Below are 21,692 nucleotides of genomic sequence, written 5' to 3'. Positions count from 1 at the left end.
TTCTACATTTTAAGTTCATCATCTCTCTGTCAGGAAGGGAGTGGTATGTTTCATCTTCATTCAGTTGGACTCATTTATCATTGCAGTGATAAGCATTCTAAAGTCTTTCAAAGTTGTTTTTCTCTGTGATGTTGCTATCATTTTATAAACTGCTTTCCTAGTTTTGCTTATTTCACTCTGCATCAGTTCAAAAAGATCTTCCCAGTATCCTCTAAAATTGTCCACTTCATCATTTGTTCTGGTACAACAATATTCCAATACATTTATATACCCCAATTTGCTTAGCCATTTTTCCAAGAGAAAAACCTCTTAGTTTACTATTTGGGACAACTGTGAAAAGAGTTGTTATATTTTTGTATATATAGATCCCTCTCCTCTTTGATTTCTTTGGGGTACAGGCCTAACAGTGGTTTAGCTGGATCAATGAGTATATATATGCAATTTGTTAATTTTATGGGCATAGTTCCAAACTGCTTTTTACCACAGCTGGACCAATTCACAACTCCATCAACAATGCACTTGTGTACCTGTTTTCCCACAGCCCTTCCATCATTTGTCATTTTCTTCTCTTGTCACCTTTGTCAGTCTGATAAGTGTGAAGGAGAACCACAAAGTTACTTTAATTTCTATTTCTCTAATTATTAATGATTTAAAGTATTTTATATGATTGCTGATAATTCAGATTTCTTCTTTGAAAACTGCCTATTCATATTCTTTCACCATTTATTGTTTGTGAAATTTATCTTATAAATTTGACTCAATTATGTATCTTGAAAATGAGACTTTTATAGAGAATTTTTTACAAAGATTTTCCCCCACTTGTTTTCCTTTTAATTTTTGCTGCATTAGATTTGTTTGTATAAAATATTTTTAATTTCATATAATCAAAATTTTTCCTTTTATCTTGTGCATCCTCTATTGTTTGCTCAGTCATAAAGTCTTCACCTATTCATAAATCTGAAAGGTAATTTCTTCTTTGCTCCTCTAATTGTTTTATGATGTGATTTTGTATATTTAGGTCACCAACATAAATACTATAAATGTGTCCTACCACTCCTCTCTGCTGATAAATTTTCACTGGAATCACCTGTTTTCTATTTTTGTTAGCATTTATACATCCATGTGGCATTCCTCTTTGGGGTGAATTTAATTCCATGAAGTGGGGAGAAAGCTGGTATTATAATCCCCACCTTAGAGATCATAAATGAAGGCACTGAGAAATGAAGTATTTTGCCCAAGGTCCCTAAATGAGTTTGTGGCAAATCCAGGAAGATAAGTAAGACTTTTTTACCCTTGCACTTAAGTTAAAATGTGAAGAAGGTGGGAGCCATTTGACATTTAAGTAGAAATAGAAAAACCTTTGGCACAAGGTTAGGTACTAAGGAGCTTATTTAAGAAAAACTGGTACCATTATTCCCATCTTGTGAGTGAATAAATAATACCTCAATAGCAGAGTAGTATAAATGTAAATTCTTTTGCAAAGGGAAACTCCCAAATCTCTTTACTTTCTCTCCACATGTCATTTCAATATCCCTAAAATACTCCTCATCATAGATCCTGGGGGTCTCAGTCCCTTAATATATTTCTATATATTTTGGAGGCTGTATGAACAGTAGCTAAATCTATGAGAAAATCCAACCTACCCATCTCACTATCTAGTAGACCAAGGTAAGTACCATCTTGTGTACCTTGCAAGCCCCATAAGAACAATAATGTTCACAGCCTTACTTAATAATTATGCTGTGTGTGTATTTGCATATATATGTTTATATATATACATATATGTATGTGTATGTGTGTGTATGTGTGTATAAAACCTATATCAGATTGCTTCTTGTCTTGGGGAGGAGAAAGGGAGAAAAATTTGGAACCCCAAATCTTATAAAAATGAAATGAATGTTGAAAACTATGTTTACATGTAATTGGAAAAAATAAAATGCTATTTACAAAAAAAAGAAAAGAAAAACTATGCTGATGATATGGTCAAACTCTGGGGGAACTACTATCATTGTGACTCATGAAATAATGAATTGACTCAAATAGGAACTGCCTGATAGCCAAGCCTAGGTGCTCAGGGGGGAAACCTTGTAGTTTCATGGTTCCCTGGAGCAGTTAGACCCTAGTTTCAGCTTTGCTTTTCTCCCATCTTAGCTCTTCTCAGTCTTTGTTTTATATCCCTTCTTCAGAGTTGTTGAAGGTCTAATTTCTAAGAGAACTCTAAATGGTAGCAGCAGTAATTAAGACCCAACCACTTCTCTATTTCCTGACCTATTTTCTATGGAATAGTTATGGGAACCTGGCCTAATCTACCCGGAGCCCCAAATGTGGAAAGTACCTTGCAACAACTGAGGAAATGGAGCCAGACCTTATAAGTGTGTAGAAATTCTGAGGGAAAGAACACTAAACTGGTAGTGAGGTCATCAATCCTGTCTAGCAACCTCAAAATAAAAATCCAAGATGCTAGATTTATAAAATGAGATTATTTCATAGAGTAAAGCTTAACTGAGATAATACTTCCTGGTTGCTCTGCAAACTTTAAAGCAATATGTAAATACTAGCTATCATCAGCTATTATTCTTAGTGCCTAGAAACATGGGGTACTGGTTCTGTTGGCCCTTTTAGAAATTTACTACCGTTCTCTCCAACCTGGTAATTTCCTGTATATTTGTCGCATCTAAAGTCTGAATTTGAAGAACATCCAAAAAAATGAACAATCTTTTTACATGTAAATAGTCACTATAATTTTAAATTTAATTTGGTCATTATTTGACCTCATTATCAACAGGATCAGAGATACTGATGTTTTAATACACTCATACCTCAAGAACTGAAGCTGTAGAATTTGTGCCAATTTGATGCATTTCACTTTTGACTTTTAGCCCCTCTATCATATTCCCTCCTTTACAGCTGTTAAAGACCTCTTAGAAACATGACTCAGGGAGCCATGGCTTGGTTGGCTGATATTTACTGTCAATTGGTTGTATTATTGAATTAAGGTGACAAAGTTTCAAGTAACCTAATGCTTATATAACTTTCTCTTAAAAGATGTTGCACCACGAAATTGTCAGCAATTTTTTCAGGACTGCTATACAGACTAGTATGTCCCTAAAATAGTCTTAGAATCCCTTGGAAAGTCAGACCAGTAAAGATTAGAGACCATATTGGGATAAATGTTGATGAGGATTCTAGGTTGAAAGGATTGTTCAGATGTTGTTAAAAGGCATTTAGTCCACGGGTACTGTGCTTTTCAAAACAAACTAAACAGGCCGGGATCTTACCTTTCAGAATTTGTAACAAAATAGATTACAGTCACAAAGCCAAACATTATACAAGAATAATTCAATTCTACAAATGTTTATTTAGTACTTTTTGTAAGCGGAATGTGTGCTAGGTGTTGATAGCAAGGCTAATGTTTAGAAAAGGTATCACCCTGGACCTCATGGATCTTATAGTCTCATAGGGGGATATGACATTTATACACAAACTATAATACATAATTGCACATGAAGTAGACAGTAATCCCCTCCTCCCTCAGCTCCAAACCCACTAGAGGATTTTATGCAAAGGGGTGATATGACCACGTGAACTGATATGATGGTGATCCTAGTAGCTATGAGGAGAGATAAGGGCAAGGAAAGAGTGGCCGGGAGGGAAGGGGGGTGGGGGAGAAATGCTAGAAAATTCTAACGATAGATTAGGTGGAGTAGCAATGACAGCCTACCCAGGGGTGTGTTTTTTTCTGTAAGTTTGATGTTTATTTGTTTTAAAGCATGTGTTCCTTTTTAATGTGAGAACAGAGAGGTAGGGACAGAATGAAGACTTGGTGACTGCCCAGGAGAGCTTTAGGAGAAGGAAGAGTCAAAGACACAAGATTTTGAACACGGCCAACACGATAAAAGGCGAGGTCATTGACACAAATACAGAATTAGGAAGGAGGAGCAAATCTTGGCATCAAGATAATGCACTAGGAAATGAAAGAAAGAAACCTTGACAAAGTAATAAGCTCAAGTAATAGTTACATTAAAGTGATTCTGGATTGATGATGGAAAGGCTGCCACATCATTTCCTAGGTTTTGATAGTCTTTGGGGAAGGGGTGATAACAGGAGAGAAATAACAGAAGTCTGAAGATACTTTAATGACAAAGAAAGAAAGTGTGACCATCCATTGAGAGATGGGGAAATTTAAAGAGGGACTTTCCAAAATATTTGGTAAGTACTGTCATCAGCAGCGAAATCTCCCTATGCATTTTTTAAACAAAAGAGAGTTATTTAACAATGCAAACTTGTTTCCCAACTATACTCTGCCTAAACTCAGTTTTCAAGGCCCATGTAACATAGCCTCCTCCATTAGGAAAATCATCCTATGCTCATCCTTCTTATGACCAAGAGATTTTTTTTTCCTCTGCCAACTTCTGATGTCAGCAATGTGAACCAAGAGATAAGTATAAATGGTAGAAAAGACAGCAATCAAGATGTGCCAGACTTAAGGGCAGCAATGATGTCATTTGAACCCCAAATCTGTCTGAGGAATGACAAGTAGGTGAATCACATGTAAATTTTATGCAAGTATGACTGTGGCCTCCACATTTTAGGCACTTTGAAATAGATCACAGGAAAATCCTATCAGAGATGACTGGATTAAGGGATCAAGTGACAGGCACCCTGAGTACAAAGCATTGTAATTTTCCACTCTTCTCTCCACCATGCAAATAGAAGACAGGGAAAGGCGAGTTCTCAGTGAGACTGCAGATCACATGCATAATTCATTTGTCTACTGAATTTAGGGTCTTTATGCAGTCCACACAGAAAAGTTTCTCTTTTTCTCTTTAGCTCAGCCAGGCAAGAACAGGAAGAAAATAATGAGAGAAACCCTGTAACTTGTGCTGGACTGAAAAAGAAGAATCAATGCTACCACCGCAAAACTGTGGTTTTGCTAGTTCCTCAATTTAACATTTCAGTCCTTCCTTCCGGGAGAAAAAACAACTGAAGTTCTTTAAGAACCATCCTCTTTTTAACTAGTCAGGGTGACTTCATAGCAATAGTACTTAAATCTTCAGCAAAATAATTTTAATGCAAAAGATTTGCAGTAATAATCCTAACTTATTTGTTCTTACATTCACACTTAAAACATATCCTTTTTCCTTTGAAAATTTTCAAGATATTCCCAATTTATTAATGGTCAAAGGATATGAACAGGCAGTTCTCAGATGAAGAAATTAAAGCTATCTATAGTTATATGAAAAAATTCTCTAAATCACTATTAATTAGAGAAATGCAAACCAAAACAACTCTGAGGTACCACATCACACCTATCAGATTGGCCAACATGACAAAACAGAAAAATGATAAATGTTGGAGGAGATGTGAGAAAATTGGAACACAAATGCATTGTTGGTGGAGTTGTAAAATGATCCAAGCATTTTGGAGAGCAATTTGGAACTATGCCCAAAAGGCTATAAAAATGTGCTGCATACCTTTTGACCCAACAATAGCACTTCTAGGGCTATATCCCAGAGAGATCATACAAATGGGAAAAGGACCCACATGTACAAAAATATTTGTAGCAGCACTTTTTGCAGTGGCAAAAATTGGAAATTGAGAGGATGCCCATCAATTGCGGAATGGCTGAACAAGTTGTGGTACATGAATGTAATGGAATTCTATTGTGCTATAAGAAATGATGAACAGGCTGACTTCAGAAAAGTCTGGAAAAGACTTGTATGGACTGATGCTGAGTGAAGTGAGCAAAACCAGGAGAACGTTGTACACAATAACAGCCACATTGTATGATGACTAATATTGATAAACTTAACCCTTCTCATCTCCAAAGGCCTCGTGATGGAAAATGCTATCCACATCCAAAGAAAGAACCATAGAGTTTGAATGCAGATCGAAGCATACTATTTGCTGTTTATTTTTCTTCTGTTGTGTTTTGTTTCCTCTTTCTGGTGGTTTCTCCTATTAGTTCTAATTCTTACTTACAACATCACTTATGTGAAAATATGTTTAATAGGAATGTATGGAGATAGCCTATATTAGATTGCGTACTGTCTTGGGGAGGGAGGTGAGGAAGGAGGGGGAGAAAAATTTTAAACTCAAAAGCATATGAAAGTGATTGTTGATAAATCAAAATAAATTAATTTAAAAAAAAGAAAATTTTCAAGATACCTATACCTAACTTATCCAATAATGGTGACAATAATTAAAAGTACATTGATGGCCATGAGTATAAAATTGCTTGTTTTTCTCATATCATAACTCCTCTGTCCCCAGATCTCACAAATATGATTCCCACAATTAAAATCATTCTAAATGTGAGTCACTAAAGTATCTCTTTCAAAGGGAAAGCCCATTGAGGATGGTCTCCATATATGACCTGGTATATTGTTAACATCAATTTTAGACCTAATAATTGATCACAGAATTAAAGGTTTACAACTGGAAAGGGCCTTGGAATTCCAGAGATGATGATGCTAAAGAATAAATATTATACCCAAATAAAATTTGCATATGATTATATACTTATCATTCCACAGGCATTTTATGGAGTTAAAACTATATGAATTGCTACTCTCATTTGACATTTCTTGATTTCTGTCTTTTCTATCATTTATACCCATCTAATCATTATCAACTTGGAGACCAAAAGTAACTATACTAATGTTTCTTGAGGAAAACAATAATGCTTAATTTGTGCTCAGTTAAAGAGTACATATCAGCAGTATGGCTCTGCTGATTTTTTTGCCCAAGGAGGGTATCCTGAAATTTGATTAATATAAGAATCACTGCAACCAGAGAACTGAATAAAATAAGAAGACAAATATACTAAATTTTGTACAGAGAAGGAGAATGGTGTTTTGACTGAACTTTGAGGGAGAAGAAATTTGGATCCAACTCAGACCTACATGCTAAACAAGTCACAACTTTTTTTTTTTTCAAAGACTGGCTCTCCCCATATCACTTAGGCTAGAAATGCAAGGGCTATTCTTGAGTCTAATACCACTGCTGATGAGCACAAAAGCTCAGACATGATCTGTTTCTGACATGGGTCAATTGGCTCTTCTTAGACAACCTTTCATTCCCTACCACGCCTAGGGACTCGCCAGGTTGATACCAGACTTAGTACAGTCATCCAATTAGTATAGGCTACTGAAGTTCAGAACTCCTGAGTCCAAAAAAACAACCAGCTTCAGCCTCCCCAGTTGTTGGGGGTATAGGTGAGTACCACCAACTAGTGCCCAGCAATTGGGGAGGCTGAGGATATAGGCAAATGCCACCAAACCCAATACGCTTTACTTTTTTGAGCCTTGGTTTCCTCATTTGTACAATGAGGATGATACAGGACTATTATAAGGAAAACTGCTTCGTAAACCTTAAAAACCTATAATAAGAGTGCAGATTCTTATTAGGTAAAGCTGATGCCGAGGACTCATAATCAGAGGGTATTCACTTTGAAGTACTGTTGCTGTAAAGGTGATAAATTTGTACCACGCAAGCTAGGACAGGATAGAGAATTTACTTTGACTGACTGGCCTGTTACATAATCAGTCACAGACGCACAATATCAACACAGTCATGGGATTAGACAAACTGGGACCTTGGGGGTCATCAAGTCCAACCACCTCATCCCATTGAAGCCCAGAGAAAAGATAATTTGCCCAAGGTAACAGAGGGAATAAAAAGCCAGGCTGGGAGTCAAACTCAGGTCCTTTGACTCCAAATATAGTCCCTTTTCAACTTCATCATGATGACATGAATAACAAGGTATATATACAAAGTAAAAGTCCCATAAGAGTATAGTAATTTAATTAACAAACATAAAACTTGAAAATTCTTTTTAACTACAGGCACAAGCTAAATATATTTGTCTCATGTTCTTACTTTTACCATAATACATTTATTTTATCCCACTTCATATTGGATATTACTCTAAGGAGGTAAAACATCTAGTAGAGTAATATGCCCTAACAGAAACCAGCTCACCCAACTGCTAATTAAAGTTAAAAGGAAAAACAAAATGGCAGATGATTAACCCAGGGGCTTCCTCCCTACCCCAGCAACCCCTGAATCCAGGAAACAGATACAAAGGGAGATAAAAAAGCAATCTCGAGAAAGATTTTGTGGCTGAGGGGCAAAGAATACACACCTGCTTCTCAACTGCCTCTTATATTATCTTCCACGCTGGAGCAATTATGGAATTGCTGAGAAGAGGAACGTAATCCCTACTATTGACCTACCAAAAATAATGGAGACAACAAACTGTTTGAAAGGAAGCTGCATCAGAAGGGAACTAAGGAAAGTAGCAGAGAAATCCCACCTACGAAGCAGGGTGACTAAGAAGTCAGAGTTGGGATGGAGGAAGGTTTCTGAGATCATTAAGTGAGGATTTCCCAAGGTTTTCAATTATAATTCATAACATTTTCTTCTCACTTCAATATATCTAAGATTTCATGGGTATGGGAAGTCCTACTAAACACTGCAGGTTTACACCTCAGTGAAACCCATTCCTACTTTAATATTTAATGTCATGAGTGGCTGAGATCAAGAAAAGGAATCACCCAGTGGTCACCCTTCTTCTACAAACTGCCTTGATAAACTTGGCAATCCCATTATTCAGAAGAAAGATGTCACCAGGCCTACACACAAAGCCTTTCCAGTTCAATAGGGTCTGCCAGAGCTTGCATTCTGTTGACATAGCTTTCAAAAACCCAAAGTTCCTCTCCTCCACAAGAATGGTAGGAGGGGAAGAGGGAAGAGTGATACTGGATTGGTTTTATCTTTTCCCATGAGGTGAAAAGAATTTAACACCATCACATGTTTGACTTCAGAAAATATAGTCAAGAGGAAAAAAAAATAAAAATAAGTCAAAACTGTTCACATCTATTGATATTATTTAGCTAAACAGCTTTGTGGCTTCCAATTATCTGTTTTTGTTTAAGACTTAGAGATATTAAAATCCATAATTTATTGAAATAGGCAAGAAAAATGGGTATCAATTAGGTTTGCCCAACCAAGAATCAATGGAAGCATGGTAGATGGTAAGGGAGTATCAGCCTAAGCTTTTTGCTGTGAATTTTCCAGCTTGGAGAAAAATAATCCAATAAAAATAATTTTTTGTCCTCTACTTTGGCAACAATAAACCAGGGATGGAGAGGAAGCCTTGCTTCAGTCTAGCAAACATAGGTCAATGAGTTATTACAAACTGGCTACTAGTAGAATGGTAAGGCTCAGAACAAAAACATGAAATAAGTTTTCATCATAAAATTTTAAAAAACAGAAAATTAAAAAGAAAAAACATAAACAAAAATATTGCCTGTAGCTGTTTTCATTTTAAGCTATCAAAGTCATGGTCCACAGTATATTTTAAGAAAAAATGAAAGAACAGATGTGAAAGTGCTTTGAAAAAAGTAAAAATAAAGAGTCCACGTGCAAAGTTTTACCGCTGTTATTTTACTTTTTGTGGACTCCAACTCCATAGCAACCACTGTAGATATTTAACAAATATTAAATTATTCAATGAGCGTCTCCACCAGACAGAAAAAAAATGGTGGTATAATTTATAAATGTGGTATAAAATCCCTCAATAAAATTGATTTAGGAATATATATTCATATGTAAATGTTGAGTCTCAATTTCATCATTGTGTAGGACCTATCATCTTATTTGTCATTATAAAACCAAAAAGGTTTCTTCGTTAATCTCGGATTTAATCTCTCAAGTCACTCCCTGCTGCCAACACCTTCAAGTCCTCCTAGTCTGGAACAAGACTTTTAAACTAACAGGAGAATAGGTATGCTCCAAAAAGGTAGCCTTTCCTTTTCCTACTTATATTTTCTATTCAAGTGGATGAACGAGTACAGTTGAATCTAACTTTACTAATAGAACTTGCTTAATTGCCCTACTCACACAAAATAACTCTGAGGTATGGACCTTACTTTGAAAGCAATTTGACAAAAAAAATCACTGCAAAGATGACTGATGATGGTTGAAACCACAGCACATATTTTAAGGAAGGCGAATTAAACCCTTGATCAAGAACAATATTCTTAGGATGCTCCTGAAGGGGCTTCTAAATTTCTCAGTCATTATGCTGAAAACTGATGTGGACTACTAAGATCTTATTTACTCATGGCATTACACACACAAAAAAAATTATGTAGATATGGAATGGTCCATGCCCTCAAGGAGACCCAGAAGAATCGCAATAATACCTATTGAAGCTGAAATAGAATAAATCCTAATTCAGGTCCCTGAGCATATGAGGTCTATCCCTTTTATAACCCAAGCTTTATTTTATCCCACATAATTTTGTTCTTTCCTTGCATTTAACTTTCTCCCCCAATTTTTTCCCCCTGTCCATTGGTACAGTAAGAACATTGCATTGAAAAGGTACAGTTGAAGGAGCACTTAACGGGGAATTGGGAAGACCCAGGTTTTGGTCTTCCTTCTGACACTAACTGTGGGACCTTGGAGAAGTGTCTGGACCTCAAAATTATCTGTAAAACTGAAAAGGTTTAGAAGTAGATCAGAGTTTCTTAACCCGGGGCCTATGAACTAGGATGGGAAAAACAATTACATCTTTATTTCCACTAACTTCGAAGTGAAATTTAGTATTCTTTTCAATTATCTTAAAACGTGATTTTGAGAAGGGGTTCATTGGCTTCCCCAGATTCCCAAAGTGACCCACAACACAAAAAAAGATGAAGAACCTGTGGCCTAGAGGATATCTTCGGGGAAAACGGGCTGATTTAAGGCTGATGGGACCAAGAGAAGCCATGGTGGCAACAGATGGGCCTTGTAAGTTGGGTTGATAATCAGACAAGGAGTAGGTCATGGGAAGATTAGTAAGACCATTTAATGGGTGCTTCTTTCAGGCTTTTACCATTTTGGTATTAGTTGCTTTCTTTGCTATCTTTGCACAAATTTCAGTCACTTTGTGTCTTGAGACTTTCTTGAGTCTTTCTCTTTAAGAAATCTTATTAAGGCTTATATTTTCACATCATTGAGTGATCCAAGTCAACAAAGCCTTTACACACTATCTAATTTGAAGTATGACACCAGCTCTCAAGGGTTCAATTATCATGCAGATGATTCTGAGACATATAAACCCAGTCCTAACCTCCCCGCTGACTTCCAATCTCTCATGACTATCCGTCTTTTAGACAAGTTGAACTAGATGCCTCACAGGTATCTCAGATTCATCTTGTCTAAAACAGAACTCATTATCTTTCTCCCCAAACTCTTCCCTCTTCTGAAACTTTTGTATTGCTGACGGTAACAACAAGTTCTCGGTCACACAAGCCCCAAACCCTGGTATCATCCTTCCCTCCTCATTCACATTCACTCTAAATATACAATCTATTGCCAAATCTTGTCATTTCTACCTTCGAAATATCTCTTGTATGTATCTCCTTTTCTCCCCTAACAGAGCCAACACCCTGGTTGCAGACCCTTATTGCCTCACACCCAGGCTATTGCAATAAACTTCTGGTTAGTTTCTCGGTCTCAAGTCTCTCCTAACTCTACTCCCATCCCCCACTCAGTTTGCCAAAGTGATTTTCTTGAAGTTCAGGACTGATCACAGCACTCCTCCTACCCAAAGAACTCCAGTGGCTGACTATTACTTCCAGGATCAAATACAAAATCTTTGTTTGGTATTTAAAGATCTTTACAACCTGGCCCCTTTCTACTTTTGAAGTCTTCTTACACTTTACCTCCCTCTTTGATTGACTGGCACTCCTCGTTTTACTGTTCCTCACATAGAACACTCCATCTCTTAAAGTGGTATCTTTCCACTGACTATCCCCCATGCCTAATGTTGTCCCTTCTCATCCTGGCCTCTCAGCTTCTTTCAAGACAAAGCTCAAATCCCCACCTTCTGTAGGATACCTTTCCTAGCTCTCTCCTCCCTACAAACACACACACACACACACACACACACACATACACACACACACACACACACACACACCCCTTCTAGTGCCTTCCCTCTGAAATTTCTTCCCATTTACACTTTATATATCTTGGACGTAGTTATTTTCATGTTGTCTCCCCCATTAGAATGTAAGCTCCTTGAGGGCAAGAAATTGTTTTTTTACTTTCTTTGTATTGCTAGCATTTAGCATACAGCCTGGCCCATTGTAAATGTTTTTTAAAATGCCTACTGACTGACTGAATGGAAAGAACATGCCAAGAGTCAGATGAACTAAACAAAGGGAATTAGGAAGAGAGAGTTTCTGAGTGGTTGATTTAAGGGTAGATAACAGGGGAATTGTGTCCCTTAGACTAAGGATAAGAGTTGAAGAGGGTATGTGGAGGAAGGCCAATGGCTGGAAATCTCCAAGTGGGCAGAAGGCCAGAGAGCATCCAGAAGGGTCAGTAGAGCTGAAATGGATGAGAGTACAAATGTGATTCCAAAATAGGTTTAAGAACATGGATACTTAGTTGGTCAGGCAGATCAACCTGATACATTAATAAAGATGGGAAAGGGGGAGGGGTATGGTTCTATACATTATTGACATTAGTGACCCTAATTACTCCTTTATATACTGGTAAACTTCACACTCATGAACGTTTTTTTTTTTAGTAAACATGACAAAGCACATTTTGTTTTCCTGAAGTTATCTTTTGCTGGGATTTATTCAAGCCAATACTTCCCGGACTTTTTCAAACTACCTTTCTAATAATATACAAACGAGTTCTTGGAGACTTACAAAACATGATCTGATAAGCACATTCTAGAACGTTCTCAGAATTTCTCTGGATTCTCTTTTTGTACTAGATTCCATGTCTTTACAGCTAATTCTATTTAAATTCACCTCCCTAGTCTTCCCAACAGGCTGACTGGCTTAATGAAAATCAACTTAAAATCAATGTATGTTTTGTATGTGTGTTTGCATGTGGGTGTATTCCCCTCTAATAGTTTGCCAGGCAAAGAGTCACTTTGGGGAAATGTGATTCTTCAATTGACAAAAATGAATTTGAAAGTTAACAAATGGATCTCTAACACTAATGGCATGTTTGTTTTCTGTCAAATTTTTAAGCATCAGAGGATAATGATTTAATGAAGCTTCTTCCTAAGATACTCTGAAATCCATGGTTTCTATGTGTCTGGGCCAATTATTCACTGGTACCTTCAAAGAACTATCCTTTGTAGCTCAGAGCTTTGTCCCCTAATATAATCTGACTTTTCATGTATATATGGTATAGAATGGCTTAAAATTCATGGAGAAAGCAGTGAAATTAAGGAACACATACTGCTCTTACTTCTAACGGAGAAAAATGGAAAAAAGGGGACGTTTCTGGCTCCATATAGGTATCAAATGCATCCATTAATAATTCCAGTTTAAACCAAATGGCTCAAATAACCACAATCACGGTCAATAACATGATTCAAGATATTCACACGTGAAAAAGTTAATTTCTTAGAAAAAGTCATTACTATGGACTAACATCCAATATGTACCACAATCTTAACAATCAATATGCATTTATCTTTAAAACATTTTAGCATCAATAAAGCCTAGTCAATAGTCTCAAAGAGTAAGGGAAATACATGGAGATACAAGTCAATTAGAAAGAAAATAAGATTTTTCTAAAACATCCATTTCAGTATTGTTCTAGACAATTCAAGTGGTGCACACACCCACCCACCCTCCTCCAAAACCATTTGCACCAACACTGACACCCGTCCTGGGCCGTTACACGTTTACCACAAATTTCCTGTGCAGTTAAACTGCTATACTTCTTGCCCAGGACCCTGTTCCTAGCAATGACAGGTGCCATCTTTATTACCTTACCACCACACCGGCCCACTCACCCACCCACCCAAGTAAACAACCCTTACAAAAAGAGTAAATTCACTGGCACCAGCATCACAGACATTGAGGGAAGAAAGAATGACTTAAAGACTGAAAAATTACCTTGTGTAAAAAAAAAAAAGCTGTAGATAGTAGTGCTGGCGTTTGATTAGAGACCCTTCCTTTCTGGTCTGGAGAACTACTCTATCTGTCAGCCTCCTGTATGTGGTCTGAAGGCAGGAAGTGAGTTGGGTGACAAATCATCATCCAGAAAAGAAATAGATTTTGTCTTTATAAGGACATTTTACTTACTTTTTTTTTCACATCACCCTCCCCTACCACAATCACCTGACAGGGCAGGTCACACTGAAATGTAGAAGTCCCTTACCACTTCCTCTTCATAAGCATTTTTTTCTCTCTCCTTACCTCTCTTCCCTCCTCTAAGCTTGCTTCTAATGGGCGCGCAGATATTCCTTTTTTGATAAGAAAGCCAATTTTTACCATGCTACTCTGTAGTTCTTGTTCTAACCACAGCTCTGGTGGCATTGATTACTTAGTACTTACAACAAAGACAAGCAAATCATGAAATTTTTAGTAAAACAACAAAACCAATCACTTGAAGTTAGCTGGTAGGGATTACTTTGGGTCAGCTTTATCCACTCTCTCCCAGTAAAGTACTTCTCAGGAGCAATCTACTTAAGCCAGAACTGTCCCTTTAAGACCAAAAGGGGAAGGTTAGTTACTGTTGTAAACAGACTTCCACCCTAGCCTAAGGCATTATTTACTCATTTCTTTTATTTATAGTGCTACCATTGCCCTCACCTCGGAGGAGCTCATTTAACCCAAACAAGACTTAAATTATTTAGAAGTTTCCTATAAAGATTAGCATTAGGTAACCGAGACAGCTATCACAGCTAAATTGGTGGCTACATTCCTTCACTTGGATCAGAAAAGAGCAGAAGGAAAAAAACAAGACAAAACAAGAAACTTTTTTTTTTTTTTGCAAAATTACAATTAAGGAAAAATGAATGTTTATCATGCATAAAGCTTCAGGACTCTCTCTTGGAGGCAGAAAATTATTCAATGTTATATCTATGTATGCATGCAATGATCATCTGCACTGTATGAAATTTCATGTGAATGAAGCTCATATCCTATGAGCTTTTATATAAAATATGATAAATTTAGATTCACTGCAATGAAGACCAAAACAAAAAAGGTGAGGCACTTGGTCTAGTCAAATGAAGAATTATTGGTTCACGGATTAGAACCATTCCAGAAGGGACTTAACATGGGAGTGACTTTTTCTCCCTGCCCACTTGAGAAGGTTGAGTGTTGTATTACAGGACTACATTTTCTTCAGTATCTACTCTATGCATTCCCAGAAGTACTTTACTTTGGGTAGGTATTTCAGAAGGCAAACACATTCTTTAAACTACCGAGGAACCAGCACTTTATACAGTAGGGAGATTCTGCTGAATTTCATAGAATTAAAGAAATTGAGGGTTGGAAGGAAACTAAGCCTAATCCAACCTGAAAGGGCTATCCACTATAACAAACCTGGCAAGTGATTATCCAGCCTCTCTCTGCCTGCAGACCTCAAAAGGGATACCCTACCAACTCTCAAGGAAACCCATTCCACTTTGGGAGAGCTCTGATTGTTAGGAAGTTTCTTTTCACAATTTGCCTTTCTGTACCTTTCACCTTCTGCCCCTGCTTCTGCACTTTGGGGCCAAATAGTACAGGTATAATTCTGCACCGCCCTGTATGCCTGCCATGACAGCTCTTCTAATACTTGAAAACAATTATTACATTGCTTCCTTACCTTCTCTTTTCCAGGGCAAACATTCCCCGTTCTTTCAACCAATCCTCACATGACATAGACTCAAGGCCCTCTGGTTCCTTTGGACACTCTCTATCTTATCAATGTCCTCCTTAAACTGTTGGTGCAAACAATACTCCACATGAGGTCTGAAGAGGAGAGAGTACAGTGGGGCTCTGGGTCACCCTCGACCTCTTCCAAAAGAAAGAATTAACAACAACAGTGGGCCTATCTCCTCCCTGTTCCTGGAAGCTATGTCTCTCTTAATTTAGCCTAAGATCAAGTTAGCCTTTTTTGGCTACTGACTTATGTTGAACTTGTAGTGCACTAAAACCATCAGCTCTTTTTCGGTAGCTAGGTAGCATAATAGATAGTGTACTGGACTAAGAGTCAAGAAAATCTGAATTCAAATCCTGCCTCAGACACTTACTAGCTGTGTGGCACTGGGCAATTCATTTAACCTCTTTGAGCTTCAATTTCCTCATCTATAAAGTAAGGATGATAATATTATTTTACAGGCTTGTTTTGGGGATTAAATGAGATATTTCTAATGTGCTTTGCAAATCCTAAAGTTCTATATAAATGCTATTATCATTATCCATATTTCTCCCATCTAGTACTTGGGAAGTTGATTTTTTTTTTATACCAAGTGTAAGATTTTATAATAAGTGTATCTTATTAGATTCAGTCCATTACCCTAACAGGGGTTCCTAACCCGGAGAATGTGCACTTATTTTAAAATATTTTGATAACCATATTTCAGTATAGTTGGCTTCCTTTGTAGTCCTATTAACTAACTTTATTTTGTGCATTTAAAAACATTATTCTGAAAAGAGGTCTACACCAGACCAAAGTCCAGGACACAAAAAAAGTAAAGAATCCTCCAGAGTCTTGTTAAGATTCTTCTGCATGCTGACTCCATCAGCGTGTGAGCTGTCCATCCCAGCTCCGTGTCATCTGCAAATAAGATGAGAATGCCTTCTATGCCTTATCCAAGTCGCTGGTGATCATGTTAAGCGGTACAAGGCCCAGTCCAAGTCCGTGGGGTGGTTTACTGGAGACCTCCTGCCATTTTGACAGTAAAGCATTAACAACAGCTTTGTGAATCCAGCCAGCCAGCTACTTCTGAGCCATCAAACTGTCTCCTCCATTATCTTTCCATCACCTTCACAAGAATACTACAAGATACTTTACTAAAAGCTTTGCTAAAAATAGAGGTAGACTGCATCCACAGCATTCTACTTATTTATTAATTTAACAATCCTGCCAAAAATGGAATTGAGGTCAATCTGGCATGACCCGTTCTTGATGAAGTCACGCTAGCTCTTTGTAATCACCTCTTCCCCTTCTAGATGTTTACCAACCATGTCTTTAACGATAGATTCTAAAATATTCCCCGGAACCAAAGTCACACTCACTTGCCTACAGTTCGCAGATTCTATTCTCCTCCTTTTTTTTTTTTTTCCCAAATCTGGATAAGATCTTTTAGGCTTCTTGTACTGCTCCTTTTTTTTCCTATGATCTTTCAAATATCACTGACAGAGTCTCCACAATCATATATGTCAATTCTTCTAGAACCCAACACCATAGTTCACCTGGGACGGGTAACTCGAGGGCAGCTTAGTGTTCCCTTACTCTCTCCTTGCTTATCTCAGGTATCAACCTCCTATTAGTCATCTGTTAACAAATTGTTGAATTTGTTAAACTGAACCCATGCATCACACCTACCTCACTAAACAAACTACATAGTAGTAGATGACTTTATTCAGCATATTCAAAGATGAAAGGATTGATTTTTTTGCATTTGTTTTTTTTTAATTCTGAACTTAACAAACATCAAATAATAAGAGCTTTTCCATATACAAAATTGAATAGAAAAAGAGGACTGCACATGAAGCTTGTAAATTAATATTTAGTGTATGCCATAAATTATTAACTAGGAAACTCTAGTAGTAATGTACTAAATGGTGGCCTACTGACCTAAAGAGTTAGTGCTTTGGGGTTATTGTGGATCTGAGCACATACCTTTAAATAGCTTTAGTCTGATTCTGTACTTTTGTGGATTCAATAATGAACAAGGGTCCACTATAGTTTCTTGTAAAGAGAAAGTAGTAGTATTTCCTATTGTAACAGCAGCCTTCTGCATCTCCTTGTGTCTGCATATCTAAGATCTGGGTAACTTATAAGGAAAACTACATGCAGAAACACAGACAGAAAGTACGAACAAAAAATTTTAGCAGTCAATACACATTTATTAAGTGACTACTATATGCCAGGCACTATGCTAAACTGGGGAAAACAAAGAAAGGCAAAACACAATCCCTGCTTTCAAGGAGCTCAGCGTCTAATGGGGTAAATTAACAACCACGTGCAAACAAAATACACACAGGATAGACTGGAGAAAATCAGCAGAGGAAAGTCACTAATATTAAGGGGGATCAGTAAAGACTTCTCATAGAAAATGGGATTTTAGGGCAGCTAGGTGGCAACAGAGCACCGGCCCTGGAGTCAGGAGGACCTGAGTTCAAACATGACCTCAGACACATGATACTCACTAGCTGTGTGACCTTGGGCAAGTCACTTAACCCTGATTGCCTTGCCAAAAAAAAGAAAATGGGATTTTAGCTAGGATTTAAGGGAAGCCAGGGAAGACAGCAAGCAGAGATGAGGAGGGACGGAATTCAGCATTATCCTCAGAAACCTGCTAGCCTTTCTCACCAGCAACACCTTTAGAACCCATTATGTCAGAGTCTGTTACGTCGCTCAGTAGATATAGCTTTCGGCCTCGAATCAGGAAGACCTGAGTTCAAATGTGACCTCAGACATTATTAGCTCTGTGACCCTAGAAAGTCACTTAATCTCTGTTTGCCTTAATCCACTGGAGAAGGAATAATAAAAACCACTCCAGAATCTTTGCCAAGAAAACTCCATGCACAGTATGGTCCACGGGTCACAAAGAGTCAGACATGACTCAACAATAATAACAGAGCTTGTACCCTCAATGCCTGCTTTCTCTGTTCTTCTTGCAGGGCAGAATGGCCGCTGGAATAAGTTATGAATTGCCAAAGACTTGACTTGCAAATTCAAGCTAATTTGAAGGAAGCTAGAACCTGTATGACATTGTATATGTCACTTAACTTCTCAGCTTCAATTATTTCTGTTTACATTTAGTCCTTAGAGAACTCAATGACTTTTTAAAAACTCCTTTCCAGCTCTAAATCTATAATCCTATGACGTCTCCCAGAGCTGTCTGGCAATACTTTTTGTTTAGCTTAGCATGTTATAGTGGATAGAGAGCTGGCATCAGAGTCAAGGAGACCTGGGTTACCTGGGCAAACCACAATCTCCCAAGACCTCCACAACTCTTTGAGACTCTAAGTTGCATGAAGAGTGTCAGCTTGCATTGGAAGAGGGAATTTCTCCCCTATATCCCTGAAATTACAGCTCCAGATCCTATCCCTATATGGATTTCCTAAAACACTGGTAGCACCCCCCTTCTCCCCACCCCAAAGACTCCAAGGAGTGTGTGATGACCTCATAGACAGTGAGAAGAGGGGTCTTATCATGAGGATCATTTTCAAGACGATCACACCTACCCTTCTTCTATCACGGCTCAACATTCCTCCACCCCATTCCCACAGTGCCATTCTCACTCTCAGTCTTCCCCATTCTTCATGGATTGGCCTCCCTGAGAAGTTATAACCTAACTATACTTAGGTTCCCACCACAGCAACATGTGCCATTGTTGGGATCATCTCCATCCCCAAACAGCCACTACCGCCCTTTCCTTTCATTTTGGGTGAGACAGAGTGAGTTACATAGGATAAGCAAGCATGGATAGACTATGATTTGCTTTGCAGATCTTGTCACCATTTTACCTTTGCTCCTCCAAACCTACCCCATCCCCTCCATCCTTCATCACTTAGGTTCACAAGCTCAGTATTATCTTCAGCTCCTCATAACTCAGCCCACAGAGCCAAGCAATTGCCACATTTGATCATTTCTACCTCTACAACATCCCTCACATTTGATACCTTCCCTCCACTCACACAGCAGGCCTTCATCCCATCTCACTGGACCATTACAATGGTGCCACAACTCTCCCCATTCCCTGATCTCTCCATAGCCTCTTCCCATTCCAGTCCAACGTCCAAACATCTGCCAAAATGATGATCCTACAGCATAAGAAACCACGCCCCTCTCCCCATGCAACAAACTCCAATAACTCCCTTACTGACTCAAGGACCAAATATCAACTTCTTTGCCTGGCATTTAAAAAAGCCCTTCGTGATATGAGCCCAAATTACCTTTCTGAACTGGTTACACATGACTCCCTTTCCTGCACTCCATAGCCCAGCCAAACCGGCCCACCTTGCTGTTCCTCACCCTCATTCTAAAACAACCAAACTATCCAAATATAAATAGGAAATTAACAAAGTAGAACATCAATTAAACTGAACCACGTAAGGAAAGAGGAATGCATTTATAGTGAAAACTTTCTGCTGAATTGAAATCAGAGATAATTAGTTTTGGCTTGTTTTTGCATCGTGAATATGACGAATATCTAAGGTCATTATTAAAACCCATTATTTGGTAATTTTTCAATAAAAAGTATCTGTAAAAAGAGCTATAAAAAAGAAATTCTCCTCTTTGGCTAGTAACATCAATCGAGTTACCTGAATAATTAATTACTAACAAAGAATCATAACTCATAGGTCTGTCCCATCCCCCAGGACACGATTTTTTTTTTTAAAATGAAGTATATTTAAAAACACAGCCCTCCCTGAAAATTATTAATAGTAATTTAGTGAGAACAAAGAAGTTTTTGTATTATTAATAAATAAAATGAAAGTATTTATTTCACCTTCATCTTTTCTATTTTATATATGTTTTATGATGTACATAATATATTAATACAGTAGTGCATTTATATAATGCATAAATCAATATACTACATTGAGGGGCACATGATTAAAATATTTTAGTGATAGGGGTGATCAATCAAAAACCGTTAGATACCCTCACCCTGGAACCCTTTCTAGAGTCTGTTCCAAACTTCCTCACTATCTTTAACCTCCTGCGGCCTTAAGGCTACCAGTGGCCCTCTATGTCCTCAAGTGCGGCCCTTTGACTGAATTTAAAATTCACAGTGGCCTCAAGGCCACAGGTTTCCCACCCCGTCCTAGTTCCAACCCACCCTCACCATTGGTAGAAACTGAGAAGAACCAAGCTATCAGGTTTAAGCTTTTTTGTCAACACTTTCTTTTCTCCCCTCAAAATGTCTATTCTCTCAACCAGCTTTCCAGTCCCAGAAGAACAGGTGTATCCCTCTTCCAAGGCTTGACTTTGGAAACATTTAACCATCAAATTGTGCTCTCAATTCTACACCTACCCATTTTCTTTTGATGATTCCCTCACTTTCCCATAATGTTATCACTTTCTCCCTTTCCCTTTCCAGTGGCTCTTTTTCTGTATTTATCCCCCAAATCTCCTATTAACTTAATTTAAAAAAAAAAACTTTTATTAAGCATGATTGCTTCTATCTGTCGCTCAATTTCTTTTTCCTTTCAAGGTTATACTCTGCTTTTGAAATGAGTAACTTGTCCCTCCTACATTTACTTACCACCCACAAAGCCTTCCGCTAACTGCCTGGTAATCCTGTTTCGTTGCTCAAATTGAAACTGTGCTTGAAGGCCGCTATCGATTATTGACCTCATAAACTTTATATACTGCTGCTAGTGTCAAAAACTTGGTGACATTTTTTTGGTCTCAGACATCCTATCTATTCTCCACTTTTTTTTTTTTTCCTGAGCCTAAAGACTTAGCCCAAGGCAGCTAGGTGGCACAGTGAATAGAGTGCCAGGCCTAGAGTCAGGAAGACTCATCTTCCTGAGTTCAAATCTGGCCTCAGACATTTCTCAGCTGTGTGATCCTGGGCAAGTCATTTCACCCTGTTTGCCTCAGTTTCCTCATCTGTAAAATGAACTAGACCAGGAAATAGCAAACCACTGTTGTATCTTTGCCAAGAAAACCCCAAACGGGGTCATGAAGAGTCAAACATAACTAAAAAC

At 37.9% G+C, this 21,692-nt stretch overlaps 1 protein-coding gene across 2 annotated transcripts in view; it reads right to left on the bottom strand.

The window, feature by feature from the left end:
* The window catches only part of LCP1 (lymphocyte cytosolic protein 1), a 103,724-nt gene that overhangs the window by 44,084 nt on the left and 37,948 nt on the right, over positions 1-21,692 (bottom strand). Inside the window, exon 1 of one of the 2 annotated variants that reach the window (XM_027848134.1) lies at positions 13,923-14,034. The exons of the other annotated variant lie outside the window; for it this stretch is intronic. The gene's annotated coding sequence lies outside the window, so the exon portion shown is untranslated. Of the gene's footprint in view, positions 1-13,922; positions 14,035-21,692 lie in introns of those variants that run through there. 2 annotated transcript variants of the gene reach the window in all.

Source organism: Vombatus ursinus, unplaced genomic scaffold, assembly GCF_900497805.2.
Source record: "Vombatus ursinus unplaced genomic scaffold, bare-nosed wombat genome assembly UNPS02005659.1, whole genome shotgun sequence".
Lineage (NCBI taxonomy): Eukaryota > Metazoa > Chordata > Mammalia > Diprotodontia > Vombatidae > Vombatus > Vombatus ursinus.
Note: the sequence above shows the minus strand (reverse complement) of the source record. Positions and strands in the feature narration are given on the sequence as shown.